Source organism: Rhinoraja longicauda, chromosome 20 (assembly GCF_053455715.1).
Source record: "Rhinoraja longicauda isolate Sanriku21f chromosome 20, sRhiLon1.1, whole genome shotgun sequence".
Taxonomy (NCBI): Eukaryota; Metazoa; Chordata; class Chondrichthyes; order Rajiformes; family Arhynchobatidae; genus Rhinoraja; species Rhinoraja longicauda.
This window is the reverse complement of record NC_135972.1, coordinates 35,872,661-35,889,069: the sequence shown is the minus strand read 5'-3', so window position 1 is coordinate 35,889,069 and position 16,409 is coordinate 35,872,661. Positions and strand designations below refer to the sequence as shown.

Genomic DNA, 16,409 nt, shown 5'->3' with positions numbered 1-16,409 from the left:
CTGAGGACTTTTGTCAGCGAGTTCCTGACACCTGAAGAAGGGTCTCGACCCGAAACATCACCCATTCCATCTATCCAGAGGTGCTGCCTGTCCAGCTGAGCTGCTCCAGCACTTTGTGTCCATCTTCAGTGTAAACCAGCATCTGCAGTTCCTTCCTACACATCTTGGATAAGGGAGCTCTTTGAGAAAATTAGTTGCCTGGCAGATTGTCGGTGGAGGTTGGGAGAGTTGGAAGAAAGGAAAGTAACATGAAAAGATTCATTGATATGGGTAGGGTGGTACATATTAGATTGTGGGCAGGCAAGTGATGGTCGAGCGAGCTTCAGGATAATGACTGCAAGGAGATGGACCATTGTTTGAACGATCACTAGGTCATCATTATAAGAGTGCACTAAAAGAATAAAGGAAGAAACTGGATGCTTCAAATTCCTCAGCATCAAAACAGGTAGCATCAGCACCCTTTTCAATAATTTTCCGGTCAAGGCTTACTTCTTTTTTCAAAATGCTGGAAAAAGCATTCAGACTGAAGAAGGGTCTCGACCCGAAACGTCACCCATTCTTCTCCTGAGATGCTGCCTGACCTGCTGAGTTACTCCAGCATTTTGTGAATAAATACCTTTGATTTGTACCAGCATCTGCAATTATTTTCTTATACTTCATTTTTCAAGGTCAATGCATTTCAAACATATTCACCAAATAACCTATTTGGTGAGAACATCCAACCTGCCAGACACCAGTTACAGCCAGCACTTACCTATTCTCTGGTCAGGTGCTGGCTGGATGAAGGGGTTGCTCACCAATCAGTGGGTCAGCAATCTCCAGGCCACCTACTCACTGCAAGGTATCTCCTCGAACTTGTGTCAGCAGTTAACTTCCACTGCCAGCAGTTAACTTCCACTGCCAGCAATCCATCAAGATTTTTCAGCACTGTGTGAGACCCCAGGAAGCTACAAACACTCTCATTCAGACTGAGACCCATATGCTGGATCTATCAGGAAGGCAATCCTGCAACACCCATGTGCATCAAACTACATGATATAATAAGTCATTCATATTTCTTTTAATAAATGTAAAAAAAAGGAAAAGAAACCAGTGTTTTATAAGGTCATAAGTGAAAGGAGTAGAATTATGTCATTCAGCCCATCAAGTCTACTCCGCCATTCAATCATGGCTGATCTGTCTAACCATCATAACCCCATTCTCCTCCCTTTTCCCCATATCTCTGACTCCTGTACTAATCAAGAATCTATCTATCTCTGCCTTAAAATTCTCCAAAGACATATAGGTATGTAGGTTAATTGGCTGGGAAAATGTAAAAATTGTCCCTAGTGGGTGTAGGATAGTGTTAGTGTGCGGGGATCGCTGGGTGGCGCGGACCCAGTGGGCCGAAAGAGCCTGTTTCTGCGCTGTATCTCTAAATCTAAAAAAAAATCTAAAAATCCACTGATACTGCTTTCTTCTGACTTTCATAACCCCATCTAATCCCATGGTAAATAAAGCCTCTGAACTGAAGATTAAATTTCCTTAAACAAAAGCAAACAGGACCTCAGTGTGCATCTAATTATAGCACCTCTCCAAAGAGACATGATGGGCAGGCAGAAAATCAGATGTCAACTCTGGTCAGTTTAATGAACTGACCACTTCAAACACAGCTTCACTTTTTAATAGGCTGTGGTGCAGTTTCACCAGGGATAGCAAATGGAAGTCAGGTAGGGAAGATCCTATGCCACAGGGTATTTTACCTGAAATTCTGCCTGCTTAAACAGAGGTAAAATTGCATGGCATGATTAATTATGACCACATAATAAATCCAATATGACAAGTGCAGGAAAAAATGAAATGTGCTGAATTAGTCTCCGAATAACACAAGCATCATACCAGTAGCTGCAAAACACAGGAGAGCAGTAATATTTCATTTACTGTGTGGTGAAGAAGTGGATCATAGAGGGATAGATCTATGTTCAGAGAAGAGATCAGCACAGATGGTTTGGCAGATGATCAGGAAGGGCTGTGCACATCAGCGGGATCACTGTGCCAGCGGCTGGACAAGTCTTAGAGGGTCAGGGTTGGGAGGTTTCTGCAGATGAAGATCCCCAAAAGAAACAAGTTCTATGGTTCACCTTTGACTTGGAATAGCAATGGAACGATGCTGATGTCACATTGTTACATTATCATCATATCATATATATACAGCAGGAAACAGGCCTTTTCGGCCCTCCAAGTCCGTGCCGCCCAGCCATCCCCGTACATTAACACTATCCTACACCCACTAGGGACAATTTTTACATTTACCCAGCCAATTAACCTACATACCTGTACGTCTTTGGAGTGTGGGAGGAAACCGAAGATCTCGGAGAAAACCCACGCAGGTCACGGGGAGAACGTACAAACTCCTTACAGTGCAGCACCCGTAGTCAGGATCGAACCTGAGTCTCCGGCGCTGCATTCGCTGTAAAGCAGCAACTCTACCGCTGCGCTACCGTGCCGCCCCTATCATCATCCCTACCAAAGACTTTTATTTATTTTCTCTTCTCCTTCCTGCACATCTCCAGCTTTCCCCATTTCTAATTAATGATATTCCACCTAAAACATTGATTCTATTTCTCACTTCATGGGTGCTGCTTGACCCGCGTTTCTAGCATTTTCCCATGTCTTTCATAAGATTTCTAGTTTCTGCAAAATGTTCTTTGTGTACAAGGTGATGAACGTTTAGTCAGGATAAAGAAACAGGTCAAAGAAAAGCAATCTTCATTCACTGAAATACTTTGGACAACCAGTTCATTGAAATAGCAAGGGATCTCAGGAATCCAATAACTTTTTTAAATAGTCAGAGTCATAAAAAGACAAGTATAGAAACAGGCCCTTAGGCCACAAAGTCCATACTGGTCATCAATGACTACTTTAAACTAATTGTATATTAATACCTTTTTTAATTCTCCCTACATTCTCATCCGTTCTCGTTGATTCAGACAGTTTCAGTGGCCATAATAAAAATAATAAAGTGATCTTTTTCACCATTCCATCCAATGCAAAGGGTTCTGGGAACCCGATGTTGCCAATAGCTAATTTTGAATATATTTACTAATCGGTTTCTTCTTCTTCTTGCGTTTGAGGCAGCAGAAGATATGTGACACCCTCCAGGCGCTGTAGCCATGGCAATGTGCTGTTGTCGAGGGCCGTGAGGTCTACCCCTCCACCAGGGGGACAGAGGACAGTGCAGTCGAAAATGTCGTGCTGCGCTGTTTGCTGGTCTGCTCCACACACGCAGGCTGCTGATGGACGCAACCCCCAACGATGCATGTTGGCGTTGAACCGGACGACCCCTGTGTGGAGCCGGTTCAGGGCGACCCACTCTTTGCGGGGCATGTCTGAGCCGGGTGGGGCTGTGGTGTTCGGTGCAACAGTGAATTAAGGAGGTCGTGATGTCTGTTCCCAGCTGGTTCTCCATGCTCCTAGTATGTTGAAACCGGAGCCACAGAGGGTCGCTGCATGACGGGAGAAAGGGCGACGCGACGACAGGCGTTGAGGTCCCAGTTGCTGTGAATCCTGGGCGAGGTGGTGCAAAGGATGTTTGGCGTCCGATGGGGCCTTGCACACCAGGCTATGAGTGAAGCACTCTCTTCGAAGCTTGGCGGGTGCGATACCTGCGAGCACCGGCAGGAGATCCGTCGGAGTAGGGCGTAGGCAGCCAGTGATGATCCACATGGTGTCGTTGAGGGTGGCATCTAGCTTGCTGGTATGAGCGCTGCGGCACCATGCTGGGGCGGCGTACTCAGCGGCGCTGTACACGAGTGCAAGAGCACTGGTTCGAAGAGTAGATGTGCTGGCGCCCCATGACGATCCGGCCAAGCAGCACAGGAGGTTGTTCCGTTCTGAGACTTTAGCATGGAGCGCTTCAAGGTGTTACTTGTAGGTCAGCTGCCGATATGTAGGAAATGGGTTGTAGGGTAGGGGTGACCCATTGAGGGTGACCCTCTGACACTCAATGGTATGAAGCTCCCTATCATATACGATTTAATATCCATTTTCCCAACCTGCCTTGAAAGATATTTCCACTTAAACCTGCAGGTTTCTCGGTTTGTGTATACACTTAGCCTTTATGTTCTTTATTCTTTATTGTCTCGCCTCATTCTTTTGGCTAAAATGTATAATTTTGCATTTTTCTCCAGTGAAATTATTTGTCAACTATCCTCTTATTCCACTATGTTCTCTTAAGAAGACTGCTTTTCTTTGTCCTGTTTCCCTCGGCCAATTTCTTATCCCTAATCTCTTCATTCCACAGGCTTCAATTTTGGTTTTCATGTTAATGGCCTTTTTGGCTTTTACTTTTGCTTTTGTTTTTTTTGCCTTTCATATGAGAATTTATGATATATATTTTCTGAAAATCCAGACATAAGTACCACTTTCCTTTCATCAACGCTCTTTTACTTAATTAAACATTTCGAGATTGTGGCAGGAATGGAACAATTATAGATTCCTTTAATTTTAACAGATTACCCATGCTTTCCCTATCAGGTTGTGAGAGCAAAAAAAATCAAGTCTATTACATTGGAACAATGACACACAAATGTTGACATAAATCTTCATTCAATACAAAACATGCAGTTCCCACCTGTTCACATTGATGTGCACCATGCGATTCACTGCAATTGTCAGTCACCACCCAATACCACAATTACAGGAGTTAAATTCCTGTATAGAGCTGAATGTAGAGTTGCTCTCTGCTTGGCATCTTTTTGCTTCATTGCTGGTTTCAATTATGTATTCTAATGTTAGAAATATGAAAATTTGGTGCATCGGAATATTAAATAACTATAACTAATTTTAATACTACCAGAAACCTCAGTGAATAGGAGATTAATTGGAACAACAAACTAATGGAAAGATAGTTGCTGAGAGGTTCGGCATTGTGGGTGGATAAATGTACGAGGGAGATTTGAAAGCTTGCTTGTGTCCAAATAAGGCCCAGTGATGTAGCAAACCAGTTCCCAGTTTTACAGTTCTAATAGGATTAGACAGGGCTGTTCAGTAGCACAGCTAGTAGAGCTACTGCCTCAAGAATGCAGATTCTTGGGTTCAATCCTGACCTCAGGCACTGAACTGTGTGAAATTAGCATGTTTTCTCTGCGGTCACGTGGGTTTCCTCCCACATCCAAATGATGTGCGGTTTCTTAGGTTAAATGTCCCAGTATATAGCTTTGTAATGGAAATAGGATAGGGGAGGGGAGGGTGGAGCAGTTGATGGAAAAGTTTCATTAATTTAGGCTGGTCTAAATAGGTGGTTGATTGGCTCATTGGCCACTTCTTTGCTATATCTCTCCAAGGTTCCAACAAAGTGAGACTTAGGAGATGAAGCTGCTGCCAGGTTCATGTGGAAGTGAGGAATTTCAGGTAACAGCTGGAATCCATGCTTGAAGTAGTAAAATGACATTCAGTATAAATGAACAACACTGGGCAAAGTCACCATGGAAATAATGAAAGGAAAAAGGCAGGATAGATAAAAGAGAGAGGAAATATGGTGTATCTCTGAAGCTTTTGATAGAGAGCCACTCAAGAGATTAATGAACAAAATTAGAGCACATGGATTTTTTTCCCATCCAGAATGACTCTTTAAAGTTCTCTGTCTAGAATAGCGGTGGAGACTCAGTCACGGAGTTTATTCCAGACAGATCCATAGGCTTTTGGATATTAAGAGAATCAAGTACATGAAAGTAATGTCAAAATAAAAGGAAAACCGTGATCTTATTGAACAGTGGACCAGGTACAAGGGATCAAATAGGGGTAGCATGGTGGCGCAGCAGTAGACCTACTATCCTACAGCGCCAGAGAGCCGGGTTTGATCCTGACTATGGGTGCTTGTCTGTACGGAGTTTGTACATTCTCCCCATGCGTGACCTGTGTGGGTTTTGTTCGAGATCTTCAGTTTCCTCCTATGCTCCAAGGATGTACAGGTTTGTAGGTTAACTGGCTTGGTATGAATGTAAAATTGGCCCTGGTGTGTAGGATAGTGTTAATGTGCAGGGATCGCTGGTCAGCACGGACTCGGTGGACCGAAGGACCTGTTTCCGCACTGTATCTCTAAACTAAACTAAAAAAATAGTCCACACTTGCCTCCACTTTTAAAGTTCTTATATACTTAGTCTAATCATTCCCCCAAATCTGCCCAATCCTCTCAATGTAATGATGGCTTTCAAGGACCAAAGGCATCACCTTTGGGCATTCCCCATTGTGCCATTTTAATGGTGGAAAATTATCACTATGATATGCTTTTATTGATATAGATATAGATTGATACAAACTTTTTCTTGCTTTTCATTGCCCAATAGAAACTGCTAACCAAACACAGATAGAATGATCATTTAAACACACTTGTATGATGATAATATAAAATGTTTCAACGCAAAACAGTAGAATGTATTCTACATGGGTATATTGGCCATACGCTGCAAATGACCCAGGTTCAATCCTGACTGCAGGAGCTATTTGTCTGAAGTTTGTACATTTTCCCTTTGATCGCGTGGGTTTTCTCTGAGTGCTATGGTTTCCTCCCACAATCCAAAGACCAACTGGTTTGTAGGTTAATTCACTTCTGTAAATTGTAAATTGCCCCTAGTGTGCAGAGTAGTGCTATTGTTTGGGGTGATTGCTTTTCGACATGGACCCGGGGAACTGAAGGGTCTGTTTCCACACTGTACCTCTAAAGTTTAAAGTATAAAAGTATAAAGCTTGCAACAAGTTCTGAAACACTGCATTACTTAGGACAGTTAGGTGACAAGATAATTTATGCAATCCAAAATTAAGTAGCCAGAAAATGACACTACAGATCAGACTTTGTGAATAAATTGTCAAAACAAAACTGATTGGGATTATAACACAGAAGAAAAGTACAGTAGAAGCTTCCAATCTTCAAAGACAGGCTCTGAAGGTATGCATTCTTTGGATGGAGTTAGGTGGATGGGGTGGTAGAAATAAAGGTGACCAGCCCTAGTTTAGTTTATTTTAGTTTAGTTTAGAGATACAGAGTGGAACAAACATTTCAGTCCACCGAGTCCATGCTGACCAAATATCACCCATACACTAGTTCTATCCTACACGTCCAATTTTTTCATTATAATTACTCATCTCCTGTTCTCATGTACAAAAAAGCAAAATAGCTGTGTCAGATTCAAGATGTGGATTTTTTTCAGCTGCAAGGCAAAAGAAGTAGCTTTTCAAGCCATGAACCTGAAATACTATTAGTTGTGAAAAGCAGTGACTGCTTTTGCATCATATTTCCTCTGTAACATGTCATTATCATACCCATATAATGGTATTCATCAGTTCCTCTGTAACTGATGATCAATACCATTATATTTTACACATGAATAATTGCAATTTTGTCACATGAATATGGACATGGTAAATACAAGTGGAAAAATTACATTGATCGAGTATGTATGAATTGGATTTCATTTCAGTTGTGTAAAAGAAAAGAACTAACACACTTTGTAGCTATTATTTGACATTTTACGTTATCCTCAAAGGTTAAAGAGATGTGCATTCAAATTTAATAGAGAGCATGAAAAAGATTGTGTGCATCAGTTTATTTTTGGTTAAGACTTTTGCCTCAATCGGAAAGTGACAGTGCTAACAACTTAATCTAGGTTACATTTTCACGCTTGGGTTTAAATCCAAAACATGAATGTATAACGCAGCTTAGATTTTAAATAGTAATGGAATTCAATTCAATTCATTCAATATAATGCCACTTTTTTTTTGCTAGAGCCAACTTTAAGATGAAATATGAAAGGTAAACCACATGCAGCTGTTTGGGTACATAAAGAAGTTTAGATAACACAACTGAAATTATAGTTCTCCTGTATTCTGACCAGTTTATCCCAACCAACATCAGCTGAACTAGATTGGCCAAGAGTTTGCAGTTGCAGTGACAGTAACATTGCCAATATTCCACATCATTTCTCTGGAAAGCTGACAACAAGCTTTTTTCCCCATTAAACAGGAAAATCCTGGCATTGATGTCAGTGATGTCCTGCTCTTCAGCAGATTCACTATTGCACTTGATTACAGATGCAACCAACATAAAATCAATTATTTTAAAATTAAAAATGGCATTGGAGTGTGGTGACATTTTGCCAGTAGCTGAGACAGATAATCCTATATATACACCGGTTTAAGAAAATCAGCAGAAATCACAAGTCTCAAGAAAGGTCCTTTCTTTGTCTGTCCATTCCCCCCTCAGATGCTACCTGACCCATTGAGTTCCTCCAGCACCTTGTGTTTAGCACAAATCGGTGCAGTAGCGAAGAGACTTCTTACTATCACCCAAGAGACACGGACATCCTGACCCCGCAACACACAGTCACAGTAATTACAGTGCCTGCATGTGTCATGGAGACTTCCACTGTTCCCTGAAATGTGGTTAGCGGGACAACCTCCAAATAAGGGTGAAGTGTTGGAGACTACACCTCCAACTCCCTGGGCCCCCTTTATAGGCCCTCAATGACCCCGTGATCACAGTCTGCAAGGAGTCAATAGTTGACCCTTCACAAGAGTGAATCCTTGGAAAGTGTCCTGCCCTGATGGTGTATCTAGCCATGTTCTCAGAAACTGTGTGGATCAACTAGCTGGAGTTTCTGCCTTTCTCCACCTGCTTTAAAAGGATACCCATAATACCTGTGCCCAAGAAGAGCAAGGAGACATAGATGAACAATTACTGACTGGTATTTATTCACAAAATGCTGGAGTAACTCAGCAGGTCAGGCAGCATCTCGGGAGAGAAGGAATGGGTGACGTTTCGGGTCGAGACCCTTCTTCAGACTGATGTCAGGGGGGCGGGACAATGGAAGGATATATGTGGAGACAGGAAGATAGAGGGAGATCTGGGAAGGAGGAGGGGAAGAGAGGGACAGAAGAACTATCTAAAGTTGGAGAAGTCGATGTTCATACCACTGGGCTGCAAGCTGCCCAGGCGAAATATGAGGTGCTGTTCCTCCAAATTCCGGTGGGCCTCACTATGGCACTGGAGGAGGCTCGTGACAGGAAGGTTAGACTGGGAATGGGAGGGGGAGTTGAAGTGCTCGGCCACCGGGAGACCAGTTTGGCCAACGCGGACCGAGCGCAGGTATTGAGAGAAGATATCGCTGAGCCTGCACTTGGTTTCGCCGATGTAAATAAGTTGACATCTGGAGCAGCGGATGCAATAGATGAGGTTGGAGGAGGTGCAGGTGAACCTCTGTCTCACCTGGAAAGACTGTTTGGGTCCTTGGATGGAGTTGAGGGTGTTGCATCTCGTGCGGTTGCAGGGGAAAGTGCCCGGGGATGGGGTGGTTTGGGTAGGACGGGACGAGTGGACAAGGGAGTTACGGAGGGAACGGTCTCTGCAGAACACAGAGAGGGGAGGTGGCACTTACGTCCATAGTGATGAAGTGCTTCGAGAAAGTGGTTACAACATAAATCAACTCCGACCTCAGTAATGACCTGGACCCATTTCAATTTATCTACTGCCACAACCTGATTGAGAGCTGATTCGATCGAAGAATAATAAATAATGACAAGTCAGAGGGATATTGACAATCTGATTGACCGGTGCCAGAACAACGATCTTCCTCTCAATGTTAACAAGACCAACGGGCTTGATTTCAGGAAGGGAAAGCTGAGGAATCATGCATCTGTCATCTTTGGTGAGATGGCACTGGAAAGAATCAACAGGTTCAAGAATCTGGACCTACACATCTCTGATGATCTAATCTGGGTCCCGCACATAGATGCAATCACACAGAAAAATCACCAACACCTCTACTTCCATGGAGGTTTAAGATGATTCGGCACGTAACGAATACTCTATTGAACTTCGACTGGCAAATGGTGGAGAGCATACTGACAGGTTGCACCATGACCTGCTTCAGTCATTTAAATACTCAAGAATGACAAAGGATGCATAAAGTGGTAGACCTCCCCACCATTAATCCACAGAAGCCATCTCAAGAAGGTAACTAATATCAAAGACCCACAGCACCCTGGCCACGCTCTCTTCTTGCTGCTACCAGTCAATATAGGAGCCAGATAACCATTACCTCTGTTCAAGAAGAACCTTGAATATACCATCATGGTCTTCAACTACCTTGCACAACCCTACTTCAGCAATTAACCACTAGACTCTGCATTACTATGGAATTGCTCTGTGAACTTTGTATTTTGCACTATCATGGTCTGGTTTACTGGCAATAACATACATATTGTATATTTATTGTGTCTATAAGCAAGTCAGAACGTCGTTGTTCTGGTTCATACCCCGTGCATATGACAAATAAACACACTTGAACTTCACTTTGAAATACTGTAAAAAATTCTGGAGGGCCAGAGGGAGTGACAATGCAAGTGGATTTTGGAGAGAGAATCTTGAGCAGAGCACTTTGATGGCCAAAGCTCCGACATCTGCAATGATGTGGAGCCAAATCTGAAGGATGGGAACAGCAGGAAGATGGTCCAGGTAAACTGGGACTGAGTCATGATGGAATTGCGATCAAGCTGTAAATGTTGAAGTCAGTAAATGGGAGGATAGGATGACAAACTCCCCATGTGAAGCTAGGGTTATTTTGTTGGGCTTTCTCCAATGACATGAATAAAGTTTGACATTTAGTGCACACATCTGATTTTGTGGACTTGTAACAGTTTACGACGTTTACAGAAATAGTTATTATTGCATGAAACGTGTAGCAGTGTACTTTATTTGAAAATGCACTAGTGGAGTAAGGAAAGATAGACACAAAGTGCTGCCTGGAGTAACTCAGGCAACATCTTTGAAGAGAAGGAGTGCGGAGAAGGGCCTTGCGTTTTGACTGATAAATCTTGGGACACTAGTATTTTTAATTCTGAGATTTAATGAGATAGGATTTTACAATAGACATCCACGTACTCAATGATGATGATAATGATGATAAATACGTCAAAGTCTCGCAACCCTGTAGTAAAAAGGGATTTGATCGAAGGTTTTAACCAGAAAAGTACTTGGAACATTGAGCAAATTAGCCTTATGGGAGATATTGTGACCCGTGTTGATGGAAGAATATATTCAAAGGTACAATAGACAATAGACAATAGGTGCAGGAGTAGGCCATTCAGCCCTTCGAGCCAGCACCGCCATTCAATGCGATCATGGCTGATCACTCTCAATCAGTACCCCGTTCCTGCCTTCTCCCCATACCCCCTCACTCCGCTATCCTTAAGAGCTCTATCCAGCTCTCTCTTGAAAGCATCCAACGAACTGGCCTCCACTGCCTTCTGAGGCAGAGAATTCCACACCTTCACCACTCTCTGACTGAAAAAGTTCTTCCTCATCTCCATTCTAAATGGCCTACCCCTTATTCTTAAACTGTGGCCTCTTGTTCTGGACTCCACCAACATTGGGAACATGTTTCCTGCCTCTAATGTGTCCAATCCCCTAATTATCTTATATGTTTCAATAAGATCCCCCCTCATCCTTCTAAATTCCAGTGTATACAAGCCTAATTGCTCCAGCCTTTCAACATACGACAGTCCCGCTATTCCGGGAATTAACCTAGTGAACCTACGCTGCACGCCCTCAATAGCAAGAATATCCTTCCTCAAATTTGGAGACCAAAACTGCACAGTACTCCAGGTGCGGTCTCACCAGGGCCCGGTACAACTGTAGAAGGACCTCTTTGCTCCTATACTCAACTCCTCTTGTTACGAAGGCCAACATTCCATTGGCTTTCTTCACTGCCTGCTGTACCTGCATGCTTCCTTTCAGTGACTGATGCACTAGGACACCCAGATCTCGTTGAACATCCCATCTTCCTAACTTGACACCATTCAGATAATAATCTGCCTTTCTATTCTTACTTCCAAAGTGAATAACCTCACACTTATCTACATTAAACTGCATCTGCCATGTATCCGCCCACTCACACAACCTGTCCAAGTCACCCTGCAGCCTTATTGCATCTTCCACACAATTCACACTACCCCCCAGCTTAGTATCATCTGCAAATTTGCTAATGGTACTTTTAATCCCTTCATCTAAGTCATTAATGTATATCGTAAATAGCTGGGGTCCCAGCACCGAACCTTGCGGTACTCCACTGGTCACTGCCTGCCATTCCGAAAGGGACCCATTTATCCCCACTCTTTGCTTTCTGTCTGTCAACCAATTTTCTATCCATGTCAGTACCCTACCCCCAATACCATGTGCTCTAATTTTGCCCACTAATCTCCTATGTGGGACCTTGTCGAAGGCTTTCTGAAAGTCGAGGTACACCACATCCACCGACTCTCCCCTGTCAATGTTCCTAGTTACATCCTCAAAAAATTCCAGTAGATTTGTCAAGCATGATTTCCCCTTCGTAAATCCATGCTGACTCTGAATGATCCTGTTACTGCTATCCAAATGCTCAGCAATTTCGTCTTTTATAATCGACTCCAGCATCTTCCCCACCACTGATGTCAGACTAACTGGTCTATAATTACCCGTTTTCTCTCTCCCTCCTTTCTTAAAAAGTGGGATAACATTTGCTATCCTCCAATCCACAGGAACTGATCCTGAATCTATAGAACATTGAAAAATAATCTCCAATGCTTCCACTATTTCTAGAGCCACCTCCTTAAGTACAGTAGATATACAGTACCCTTCCACACAACTCATCTTGGTAAGGAAACAGCGCGAAACATTGTCATTTGATGAGTCAGATTGCAGTAGCGCCCTCGGCAACCGTCTAGTACCGCCAAATATAGATATACAGTAGTTAGAGTGTTGTTAACTGATATCAACAGTGGTTTAGGCCAAACAAGAGTTGCAATTATCAGCCCGTATTTTGTTCCAAACATTTTCGATCACAGGATCCTTTCCAAAATACTGAGTTACAGAGTTCTGGTGACCTAAACAGAGTAGCACAACTAGAGTGCCTGTGGCTGCGAATTTCAATTGTTCGACGGGGCATTTTAAACATCAAGACTGATCTATGAAGCAGAATAATTCCATATAGGAAATGAAAGGAAGTATGTTTACCACGACGTCTTTCCAACACGTTCACGTTTACTTGGCGGTTATGTTAATTTGCAAATACACGTAAAATGTTATTGAACGTATTTATTCCATTCGACTAGTGTATCATTCATCAATGATGTTCATTCATCAATCATTATCATTCATCAATGATGTCCGTGGCTCTGCACTTATTGGCTCTGGTACTTACTGTTGACCTGATGTGGCATGGCGTTTGATTTTAAACATACAGTTAATACGGACCATCAAATTCACATATGCCACAAGTGACCATGTCAGTAGAAAAATCGAGTCGTTGTTTTAGATTAACTAGAAGCGTTTTAAATACAAATATAAATATTAAAATAGCAATACTAAAAATGACATTTCTAAATGTATCCTCGTTCCTCTACTCTAAACACTAATATTCTAATTTACAGCTTATAACAGAAAGAAACTAATCCGCTTGGAACTTTTCTTTAGACTGGAATATTAATCTGCTACAAAACATAGATTAACTCTGCGAGTTATGAATAGCAGCTCAACTGAAAGGGCTCCCTAAAATTTAACCCAAAAAAATCTGAAACACATGTCGTAAATAATTCAAACTTCAGACATAGCAAAATGGTAAGATTACAACGACTTCTAATAACGTATCGGTTAAATTGGGCGCAGGATTGATGCGCAAGTCAAATAAACGGTGATGACTTAAAACCCCGATGATATTAAAATAATTGATAAACGTTAAAATAGGACACTGGTTTGAGGAATTTGGCTTCACACAAAAAATGCGTGATTTTTATAATAATTTTATATAAATGTAGCATTTGTATTGAACGAAAGAAGCGTTACTATTTTGTAAGAGTACTTTTCGTTAACCGATCAAACTATTTTGTTTGTTGCAGTAATGTACATTCTAGGGGAATTAAGTTACACCGGTAAACTATCCACAGTGCGAAATTTAGAGTTGAAATGGTAATAGAGTAATAGATTTACCATTATGTTAAAATTGTACAAGGTAAACTCTGAATTTTACATTGTAGCTGCACTGTAAAATATTCATACTTAACGTCTGTTTTTAAGCACTGCACACCCTCTCAATAACCCCCTCCTCTACCAATTCTGTCACTCCCCTCCCCCGAGTCCATCATTCCTTATAATTGAGTCTTTCGGATGAAACTAATTTTAAAGGCTTCACTTGAAGTTACGGAATGTCTCACTCCATTATGGCTGTTGTCGTATTTTTCCAAGGCAATCCTTCAGTGATTAAGGGCTTTCATCGAGTCGCTTGAAGTAGACCAGAAGCAAATTTATTACCGTTTGGAGTCATTCTGCCAGGTAGACGCACAGAGACACACATAATAAGTTTGCACCCGCGCGATTGTTCATCCGCATGCTAACGTGTTGTGAAAAAAAGGCCAACTCTGTGTCTCGTGTAACAAGCTTTACCTTTGTTTTGAACCGAAGATACATACTAAAAGCTGGACTAACTCAGCGGGTCAGACAGCATCTCTGGAGGAAAAGGAATTGGTGACGTTTCGGGTCGAGACCCTTCTTCAGACTGAGAGTCAGTTTTCCTTTCCATGGGGGATAAACTAAAATGTTTACATTGGTGATTCCGGATTATCTCCATTAAATTGAAGAGTAACCCTCAATAACCGCAGCGTAACCTATTAAATCGTTTAAGAAAAGCTTTGACAAAATCTGATCAAAATATAGCATCGCAAATAATCTCCATCACCTGCGATATGCTTTGTGTAAATGTTAGCCCGCTAATGTTGAGTAACAGCCGAATGACTTTGGCAGGATGTATCATGCTAACTGCATTCTGTGCTTTGATGAAGGGAATGATTAATTAGGTGGTCGGCTGTGGAGAGATTTGACAGTAAATTGGGAATCATCCATTACATCGTGAAAACAGAAACCATAATCGCTGTCGAACTGGATGCTTGGATTAAATATCCCAAATCGTTTTGCTGAATAATGAAGAATTTCGGTGAATTTAACTAACGCACAATTCTTACTTAAACGTGCTGTGATAGTCCAATACATTCACCAACTTGATATTGCGATTTGTTCTTGAAGCTGCGAGATGTTCTTGAAGCTAAGAATTTGCATTGCAGCGAGGAAGTAAGAATTTAATTTCGTTGAGATACACCATGGAAGCAGACCCTTCGGCCCACCGAATCCACGCCGATCGTTGATCACCCGTTCACATTCGCTCCATAGTTAAAGATCAGATGTGTATACTATATTGTACAATCTAAACCATCAGCTTGGCAAACTAGTATGCACAAACAGCACAGGAATAGTTATATCAGCTGCATCGAAAGACTGATTCAAGAAAGTAGCCGGAGCACGATAAATACCCTAAGTAACCATAGGTATTTATTCACAAAATGCTGGAGTAACTCAGCAGGTCAGACAGCATCTCGGGAGAGAAGGAATGGGTGACGTTTCGGGTCATCCATTCCTTCTCTCCTGAGATGCTGCCTGACCTGCTGAGTTACTCCAGCATTTTGTGAATAAATACTTTCGATTTGTACCAGCATCTGCAGTTATTTTCTTATACTAAGTAACCACAAGCTAGTTATTTGATTGTAGTTATCGTCCGATGGAACTTAAACCAAAACAAGATTGCCACATATTACGTTCGAATAATAATTCGCAATTTCTGACTTTAGTTTTAAATAAACAAGAAATGTGAAGGTTTGCTGTTTAATGACAATTATATTGCAAGCTAGATTTGAATATTTCCATGCTTATAAATAAAGCCAAATATCTCAGATAAGAACGATAAAGCACAATATAACATAGAAAGATAGACACAAAAAGCTGGAGTAACTCAGCGGGACAGGCAGCATCTCTGGAGAGAAGGAATGGGTGACGTTTCTGAAGGGTCTCGACCCGAAACGTCACCCATTCCTTCTCTCCAGAGATGCTACCTGTCCCGCTGAGTTACTACAGTTTTTTTTGTGTCTATCTTCGGTTTAAACCAGCATCTGCAGTTCCTTCTTACACATAACATAGGAAGGTTTGCGTTCCACTTTTTACATACACATGAAGACATTCATTATTCCGTGTTTTTTATATATCGTTTGAGACAATTATCCCAATAACATTTAGGAAATATTTCCAAGTAGATAAAATTTGATTAGAGTTATCAAGGCCAAAACAACATTTAATAGCGCACCGCCCTTACACACGCACACAATAAAAATCCTGAAGACCGATTGAGTTTAACATTTAGAAAATATTGCCTGAAGAGTTTTGCATTGTGTCAGGACCAAATCATTAGTAGTGTAACCCTACTTCCAATCGACGATATTTTTACGGAGAAATGATTTAAGAATCTGGAAACGTGGCTTAACTTAATTTCCACATTTCATACAAACTTTTAGATGGTATT

At 41.8% G+C, this 16,409-nt stretch overlaps 1 long non-coding RNA gene across 1 annotated transcript in view; it reads right to left on the bottom strand.

Annotated features, from left to right (window-relative positions):
- The window catches only part of LOC144603731 (uncharacterized), a 120,969-nt gene that overhangs the window by 66,418 nt on the left and 38,142 nt on the right, over positions 1-16,409 (bottom strand). The gene's annotated exons all lie outside the window — the stretch shown is intronic.